Source organism: Phaethon lepturus, unplaced genomic scaffold, assembly GCF_000687285.1.
Source record: "Phaethon lepturus isolate BGI_N335 unplaced genomic scaffold, ASM68728v1 scaffold12539, whole genome shotgun sequence".
In the NCBI taxonomy this organism is placed as follows: Eukaryota; Metazoa; Chordata; class Aves; order Phaethontiformes; family Phaethontidae; genus Phaethon; species Phaethon lepturus.
In genome coordinates this window covers 23,956-29,894 of record NW_010561269.1, presented here as the reverse complement: position 1 = coordinate 29,894, position 5,939 = coordinate 23,956, and the positions used below count along the sequence as shown (strand labels likewise).

Genomic DNA, 5,939 nt, shown 5'->3' with positions numbered 1-5,939 from the left:
AGGGGGGGGGGGGGGGGGGGGGGGTGGAGTTAATAATTGGGGGATCCAGATAGCAGATGAAAACAGGAAAAGAAAATGAGAATACACTTTCAGGTTCTTTTCAAGCAACTATGAACTTTATCTATCAATGGTAATGTATATTGCCATTGCTTTAGTTTTGACATGGTAGTGGCTGTGTTTTGGTGTTAGTAATTCTCAGTGGAGACTCTGTGTTTCATCCTCAGTTACTGCATCTCTCCAACATTAGGGATTAAGCTTTCTGGTTTAAGTTTCAATATTTGCATAGACCAGGCGTTTCAGGTTGCGAACTGGGTCAGGAAAAAAAACCCTTGGATGAAAGGTGTAATTAAGATAGTTACATATCTGATTTAGCATGAAACTAGGCAGTTTGATACTTAGGCTATTCCAGCTGCAGCACTTCAACACTCAGTACAGGCTGTAAAAACTCTTAGGAGCAGAATAACTATTTGGGAGGTTAGTTTGCCCTGAGGTCAGCCTTTCTGCAGCTAGTTGCTGGAGTATCTGAGTTAGCGACAGACTGTGGTCGCAGCAGCAGCCGCAGAAAGGCATAGGGTTTGCCTGGGAGCAGTGAGGACAGCGTGACTGCGAGCATTCCTCTTGCAATGCTCTGGTATCACCATGTACTTAGCAGGATGGTTCAGGGACAGTAGTGTCGCGGAAGTGTCCAAAAGTCCAGACACGAGACTGAGGAAACTGAACTTTTAAATTGTTTTTTAAGAATTGCCTTGGCAGCATGTTGTGATTTCATGAATGTACCCCTGCTCCTCTTTGTGTTAGGTTTTACAAAGCTTAACCTATCATTGGGAAGGTATTTCTGAACCAGGTGAAATTCTTCTAGTCCTATTCCAGTAAAACACCATGTAGCGGTTTTGTTTTGAAACTTCTAAACGCAGAAGGTGCTACCTGGCAGATCAAAGCTTTTAGAGACTGCGACTGAGACTGTTATTTGCTCCATTGTAAGGCTAGAGCTGTCTTCTCGTACCCAAAAAGTTGGGACACTTGCTGTCATCTAGATCTGTGCAGCTCTGGCTCCTTCTTCACAGGGAACACAATAGTTTTCATGTGTTCAGGTGTTAAGTGTTGTCAATCTGACAAAAGATCAGGCACCTCTCATCATAGAGCTTGACACGGTACCACAGAGTCGCTAGCTGGCTGCATGCCTGCAAGCAAAATCTCATTCAAAAGAAGCCTAATTGGTTTTTCTTTCTATGTGAAACCTCCCATCGTCTTGTAAGGAGATAATATTGCATTCATAAATAAGTCTGTAGCACAGGGCCACAACTATCTCTAAAATTTATGTGAAACCTGCTACTTTTTGATGATCCTCATTTGTTCTTATTTTTATGGTGACTTTTGTAAAGCATGTACACATGTGCATAGCACCTGATATTCTTGAAATTCCTATTTTTTTGTCCCCGTACTATTTCCATAAAAAGGCAGGCAGGAATGGCATCCGTCCCGTTCCTGCCTGTCTCTTGTTGAAGCTACCTGTCATCAGCCTTCAGGTAGATTTGATTCATGATACTCAAAGCTGCCAGGCATGCCTGGACCTTGCAGGTCTCCACACACGTCCAAGAGAAGAGCATTCCAGCCACCACTTCTGCATTGCTTTGTGAGCTTTCTGTCTGAATAGGCAACAGATCTGGTCTTAATGGTTGCTTTGGATTGCCCTTCAAAAGCAGTACCCGTGTGGTGATGGTACCAGGCTAAAGAAAGCAATGTTCAGTTTCTGAAAATGTATTGAGCATACATGATGCTCCCTGCTTAGATTTATGATCATAAATTACGGCTTTTGGTTCTGCAGAGAGCAGGTATTTCCAAAATAGGGCCCAAAGTGTCTCCTACTATATTTTTGACAGCACACTGTAAATGGCTTACAGAGGAACCATAATAATGAGCCAATAATCCTGAATTAACCTAAATGAAGTACAGTTGCCTTCAGAGAAAAGCAGAAATGTGATTCTTTGCAGAAAGCACTGGTGTTCGTTACTGTCTGCTGTGAATAACTGCAATTCATGAATTTCTTGCAGTTCTACAATTCTTGCACTTCAGGAGAGGGTTTCCAATTAGCAGTACATTTTTCAACCATTAACTACATTTCTAAGGGAGAAGTCTGTGGGTGTTTTTTTTAATTGCAGAAGAAGGGAGGAATGAGTTCCCAAAAGGGGAAATGCTGGCCACAGAGGTCCAGCATGCTCTTTACGTAGGAGAGGTAGGGGCAGCAGAATGAGCTTAATTACATGTGGAGCTCAGACCTGCGGTAGGGTTCAGGCTCAGAGGGCTCCTTAGGAGAGACAGAGACTGCGACTCCCCTCCCGTACAATTGCCATTTGCTTATAAAGAGCAAGCAGGGTCTTCAGAGAGTGCAGCAAGGTATTTCATCTCCCGCAGTCAGTTCCTGCAAGGGAACAGCTCTTGCACTATTTCCCACATGGATAAATACATATATAGTTTCCCAAATCTGTTTTCCCTTGAGGAGTTAAAATCATCTTCTTGTTGGTTTTGGTAGGTCTGCTTGTGGTGGAGTTATTCAGCGTTGTTAGAGAACGGGGACAGTGTAATGTTTTGTTTTTTTGTGTAAATGTACACAAGTGTTGGAGCGTGTCCTCTTCTGAGGATGTGCCAGCACACTCCACCACCAGCACGCTGATACAGATATCGTGGTTAGACCACGCTAGTTTGGGCTGTGCCTGAACTGGGAAGGCTTCCTGGAAGGCTTAGAGAGCAAACATGGCTTAGCATAAGGGTGGAGCTAGTCCTTAGTGTCAGCTATAAAAGTGAAAATGTCACATAAGGTGCAGTAACATGGATAGAATTGATATATTTTAAGAAGACTCTCACTTGAATAATAAAAATGAAGCACAAATACTCCATTATTTCATTGAATTCTTAATATCTTGTCGTTGAGAGAACTTATGTTTTGCTGGAGGTACTGACCACATTACTTTAGTAAAGCCTGAAATATTTTCATTTTGATGGCACTGTTGCTTGCATTCTTAATTTATTTTTAAATGGTGCTGCTTTTTCAGTATGTAGAAGAGTTGGATAATGACTCAGTAAATTTTAATCAAATGAGCTGAATATGATATGTCTTGTGGAGGGAAGAAAATATAATTCAAAATGGATTCATGAGCTCTGGACTGGGAAATCGCTCATTGAAAAATACAATCTTGCTTCTTGTTAGTTTTGCAGTCTGGGGGTTTTTTGGGGTTTTTTTTTTGTTTGTTTGTTCTAGAATATCTTGAATAGAGAGAGTTAGACAGTGAAGAGCAGTGGAATGCAGAGAGAAGTGGAAGATAGGGGTCACTGTAGAACATGCAGAAGGGAAGACAGAAAATGGGAATTAAATTAATTGGGTACCAAAGGAAGAAATGCTTCCCACCAGAATGCAGTTTTAGACCTTTGAAATAAATAATTTTGGGTGACATAATGAGCATAATAATCAAGAATTCTCTTGTCATTGATGACTGCCAGATCAGGTACTGAAGGCACCCAATTACCTGGCACAGGCCAGTTTTCACCCCACGTTACGGTTACAGTGTGTACCACCACACTGGGAGCAGCTTGTATTTAGGCTGTTCTTTGCCAGCCATCTCATCAGGCCTTTAAAAAATTTCTCTGAAGTATATTTTATCGGCAGTCATTAAGCCCCACCCAGGTTTCGTTTATGCCAAATGAATCTGGAGCAGCCTCTACTGACAGCAGACCATATTTCCCAGGGTCTCCAGGTAGAGCGAGCAGAGGATGCAAACCGTAGCTGCCTTCATGTACCACCTTCTGTCTTGAAAGGCACCTCTGTCTCCAGATGGATGAACTTTTATTTTTCTTTTATCCTCCAAAAAAGGAGGATTAGATGTTTAACCAAGGTTAAAGACACTTGATGCTAGTTTAAGTCATCAGAAACAGAAGACATACCAAAATATGCTGCAACCTTAGATAACCCCTTTAAAGAGTTCTTTAATTTTTTTATGTATGTATATGATTTTAATTGATATATAGTACTAGACAGTTGCAGCATGTTGGTTGTATTGGGTCTTGTGCTCCTGGCTCAAATATCTCACTGGAAACAGATTAGTACAAGGGATTTTGAGATCATGTGGAATAGTATTTCATCTGTAAACAAATCCACCTTTATTCCAAGATGTTCTTAGATTTACCAAGACTAGAAAAAAATTAAAAGATGCTGCAAACTTCATCTTCACTAAAAGACATTTCAGTACAATTCTGTTAAAAAACCCTCCAGTTTTAACATCTTTAAGTGTGGCGAAGTGATGTCAAATTAAGGGGGAAAGAAAGGGGAGAAGTAATTCCTGATTAAAATCTTGCATGATTCTTAGAAGTATCAGTTACTAGTTTCATCTTCCCTAGAGTTTGAATTAAGTATTTTTATTTTATTTTGCATTACAATTTGAAATGCTGTGATGTGGAAAGTTATGCATTTGCTTACCAGTACTTCAGTAGGAGCTTGGGTTTTTTTGCTGGCTGACTTGTTAATTAATCTGGTTTAATTCAGTTGGAATTTGATTGATGTATACAAAGGTGGTTTTGACCCACTTTTCCACTGTTCCTTTGTACTAAAGTGTTATGAACTGGAAAGAAATGTTTGTGTGTATTCATATCAATAAGGATCTCAAATAGTTGGCTTTTCCAGTAAATAATCTGACAAATAGAAAGGCAGTGATTACTAGTTTGATTATGTCTGTTATTTTAGTAATAAAGCATTGTCACAGGAAGATGAACAAATTTGCATTCATTAACACTTTCATTAGTGACACCAAGTTTCAGGTGGCAGCCTTGTGGTCTTGGATCCTGAGGTATATGCTTGCCCTTGTGTATGTGGTTGCACGGCACCAACAGTTCAATTTAACAGGGTTTTGGTGAGTAAGGTAATACTATATAAACCTGTAGATAATACTGTCCCAATTCTCTAAGAAGTAGGTATGGGGACAGTGAATGCAGAGTCGCTTGAATACTCTTAATGTTACAGAACCTGAAGTTGATGGGTCTTGGATTGGCATCCTGGAGCACGACTTGCCCTCTAGTCCCAGATGATATTTATGTCAACATGTGAAAACATGAAGATTTGATGCAGTCTGTAATAGTAGTAAAATATCAGTATAAGTACATACGCTCATTTCACAGTTGTATTTCTCCATGGTCGGTTAGGACTAAAATAACTAATAACAAATGATCTCATGAATAAAATCTGACACACTGGGCAGAATTGGTGGAGAATGTAACCCCACTGAAGTCCCTCAGCTGTCTGGAAGATCTGTAATGCCAAACACATGCTCCTAGTTTGGGTGGGACAGGAAGACTCTCACAGTTTTACCAACATGGGCCTCTCAAGTCAGGAACCCTGAAGTTGATTAATCCTTCTCCCCATTCTGCTGACATCAGTCAAAGAGCATAAAGCATAGCCATGAGTTAAGACATTCTAGGTTATTTTTTTATGCCATTCCTTTGGCTACTGGAAAAAAAAGAATCTTCTCAAGGATTCATTTCCTACAATTTTGCTCAAGAGTTAGCATGAGATTATTATTTTATTTCTTGTCAACAACGCTTTGATCTGATGACCAGATAGGTCCTAAATTGGTCTCCAGTTGTGCAAATGAGTATGTGCCAAAGCGTTATTCTGCCAGTTACCTCTATTTTACAGGGCTAAAAGTTTCTGCCATTTGCCAGTGCATCAAAAGTGTGCAAAAAAAGTGTTGAAAATGGAATTCTCTTTGCAAATTGCTGGCCTTCAGCAAAATGTATTGGAAAAACTCTTGTACGTACAGGGAATGCCAAAGGATGTGTTATTTTTTTGTGTTAGAGATCTAGATCGCTTCCTGGCAGCAGGCCAGCCACAGTACATTTATTTTATCACAGTGTGTGAATATCTAATAATTTTAAGTATACTAGAAGCTTCAGTT

General features: G+C 40.1%; 1 protein-coding gene across 1 annotated transcript in view; it reads left to right on the top strand.

The window, feature by feature from the left end:
- CNTN3 (contactin 3 (plasmacytoma associated)) overlaps window positions 1–5,939 on the top strand; it is a 53,202-nt gene that overhangs the window by 27,778 nt on the left and 19,485 nt on the right. The window lies entirely within an intron of this gene.